This window comes from Cynocephalus volans, chromosome 6 (assembly GCF_027409185.1).
Source record: "Cynocephalus volans isolate mCynVol1 chromosome 6, mCynVol1.pri, whole genome shotgun sequence".
NCBI lineage: Eukaryota > Metazoa > Chordata > Mammalia > Dermoptera > Cynocephalidae > Cynocephalus > Cynocephalus volans.
The window spans coordinates 110,316,937-110,320,686 of record NC_084465.1 but is presented as its reverse complement, the minus strand read 5'-3'; positions in this window follow the sequence as shown (position 1 = coordinate 110,320,686).

The following is a 3,750-nucleotide window of genomic DNA, read 5'->3' as shown; positions in this document are numbered from 1 at the left end:
AATCCCACATCTTCTTACTAAACCTAGGAATTTGGACAGGTTGTTTTACATTCTTCTTTCTTCTTCACCTGCAAAACTGGGAAAATGTTGTATCCTCCTAATAGGCTATCATGGGGCTTAGATAAATGAATTAATGCTAAAAAGCACTTGAAGCAGCTTCGAGCACATGAACACCAAGTACAAAAACTGAAGACTATTATAAAAACAATGAACTTGATAAAATAAATAGATATATATTTGAAAAAAATCAATATGCTTCTTTTCATAGGAGCAGATAAATAGAAATAAAAATAAGAAAGGACATAGAGAAATTGCATAGTGCAATCTACAAGCTCAATTTAATAGATACACAGAGAAATATATTTACTTTAACAGAAAATAAATATCATTTTCTTATAATTCTTGAAATCTATCATATACTTAATCATAAAGAAAACCTCAACAAATAAAATGAAAGGGATTTTCTTCGAGCCAATTTCTCTCTGATCATAATCTAAGAGTATTAAAATACTTTGTTTTTTTATTTTTAATTACTTAAAAATTGAGAAACACAATCCTAGACAATACAATTCAATCTTTTTTTAAAGCAATAAATAAGAGAATACTTTATGCCAAAATCTATGAAATACAAGAAAAGCTATAGTCAGAGGAAAATTAATAGACTGCAATGCTTTCATTATAAAGAATGACTAATAAAACAATAAAGGAAGTTGTTATGAACCCATAAGGTTAGAATAAGAGAAAAATAAACTGAAAGAAATTCTGGGTAAAAAATTAATAATACTAGAAACTTGATAATGGAAGCAAAAGCACAAAAAATAGCAGAAAAGAAAAATAAATTCAAAAGCTCATTTCTGAAAATACCAGATTAGCACCTGTGCCCCCCCCCAAGTCTGATTTAGGAAGAAGAATTAAACAAAATTACAGAAGAGAAGGAAAATGGGGGAGAATATCACATGCAAGCCTATGGCAATACATTTGATGACCTAGATTAAATGGATAATTTATTGAACAAGTAAATTAAAAATGACTACAGAAAAGGCAGAAAACTTTAAGAAACCAGATACAAAAAGTCATCAAAGATTTTCCATTGAAAAAGACCCCCAGATCAAACCCCCATATCAAATACCCCCAGTTCAAAGCTGAATTGTATATAAACTTATATAGAAAAGATTGCTCCAATGTTATTCAAATAATTCCAAATTATACTTAGTGGTTCTCAGACTTGACTATATGATAGAATCACCTGGTGAGCTTTTTGAAACTAATCATGTCCAAACCTCGTATCCAGAAATTCTAATCCAATTGGTCTGGGGCGTGCCAGGTATCAGCAGCTGAAAACAGCACTCCAGGTGATTCTGATCTGCAAGCCAATGTTGATAACCTTTGCCATGAAAAGAAATGGAGAGCTTTTCAATACTTTGAAAATCCAGTTCTGATAAAGATACCAGAAAAGAAAATTATAAATAAATTTTACTTATGAATAAAGACAGATCTTTTGATCAAAGGAATAATGTGTTGTGACCAATGTCAACCTGAATACCAAACAGAGTGAGGTTCTCCAAAAGAATAATGAGTTTAATTGGGATGAGAACATTGCAATGGGAGTATGTGTGCCATAGTACACTATGTGTATTCAGGGAAGTAAAAGAAGACAAAGGGTTTCAAAGGAAAAAAGAGAGGATTATATAATTGTTGGGGGATAATTTTCCTTGGCTGCAAGGGGTGATGCCAGTCTCAGGTTGGCAAGCAGTTGCTGGGCAGATGTCCTTACAAAAGTATTTTTTTGTATAAAGTTGTGATGGCCTTTGTGCAAGGTTGTGGTTTTGCAAATAGTTTTTTGACAGTTGTTATTATTAGGCATTTATGCATAAAAATTCTTCCCTTCATGGCCTTCCCGGCTCTATCTGTCACAGTCTTTTTTGTGTGCTTTTGTTTTGCTTAAAACAAGTGATTCCATTTTGATTCTGAAAACTTTCAAATCAAGTAGAGTTTATTCCAGGAATTCAAGGCTGGTTTGAATCAGTTAAGGTATTAACATAATTCATTAATGACCTCAGTATATTAAAGACAAAGCTGAGGAGTTATTTGATTATATTTGCTAGTCATTCCTAACAAATTACCAAGCAAAACATTATAGAAAGAAATTACCTAAATATAATAAAGGCTATTGGACAAAAAATCTAATCAAAATAGCAAAAATCAAAACATTTAAATAATCACAGATGTTCTTGTAAATGCACTAAGATTAAAAAAAAATAAAATAATCAGTGGAAAAGAAAAACTAAAACTCTCTTTTTTTCTGACAGTTTGCTTGTAGAGTAAAGAAACTTAATAGACTCTAGTAAAATAAAAATAACCCTACTAGAATCAATAAAAGTACTTGCAAGGTAACTGGAAACAATAAAAACATACAAATATTAATAACCTTTCTCTTTACTAGTAATAAAGACATTGAAATGGATATGGGAGAAAATTAAATGGAAAAACAGTCTAGACACAATAACAACAACTATAATAACTTGAGAAACCACTTAAGGAAAAAGGCTCAGGAATTACATAAAGAAAACTATTTTTTGAAACTCTTCATAATCTCATTAAATATCATAAAACAAGATCCATACAAATGGAAATAAATACTATGTTCTTGAGTGGGCAGATAAATATAAATATAAAATGCAAATCTTACAAAAATCTACAAAACTAATTTAAATTTTCAGTATCAATTAAAATATCAATAGCTTTCTTTTAATGGTGGGGGGAGAGTAAGAAGGGGATTGAATTAAACAAATGAAAGAGACAATGTCCTAGAATAGCCAAAAATAAACAAATAAATACATGCATGCATGCATACATACATACATACAAGACAGGGATATACTTGCCTAACATAAATATACCATAAAGTCAAATATAAACAAATAAATATGGTGTTGCTGATTTAGGAATAGACAAAAATAGATCACTGTAAGAGAACTCAAAGACAATATTTAAATCCAGTAGAGAAATATGTTTTATTTGATGTATGTTGCCAGCCTATCTGGTTTGTTTTTTAATTTTTAATTGAAACATAATTGATTGTACATATCTGTGGAGTACATCACTGAATATCAATACCTGTGTGCAATACTTGATTCTCAAATCAGGATGACTACTATATGATTTTTCAATAGAAGAAAATAATGTTGGGCTTGTATCTTATACCATGTACAAAAAAATTCCAGATGGATTAAAGTCTTGAATGTAAATAAAATAACACAAAATGAAAAAATGAAAAGTTCAGAAGAGACAGAGAAAGAAAGAAAGCAGAAAGTGGCTCCTTAGGAATGGACCATGTTAAGAGAAAGTGGAGGTTAGGGCAGGTTTGAGAAAAAAGATAATCGTGAACAAATAATTGTTATAAATATAAACTGGGAAAGAATGAAAAAGATACCCCACATGGTAAAAATACTAATGGCTCACTGGATTACTACACAGCTACATAAAGGAATAAAATATTGATTCATACTATGACGTGGGTGATTCTCAAAAACATTACGCTAACAGAAGAACCCAGACAAAAAAGACCACACACTATATGATTTTATTTTATATAAGATGTCCAGAAGAGGCAAATCTATTGAGGCAGAAAGTAGATTAGTGGTTGCCAGGGCTGGGGAGAGTGGGAAACAGGAAGTGACTATTAATGGGTATGTGGTTTCTTTGGGGGGCTATTGGAAATGTTCCAAAATTAGATTATGGTAATGGTTG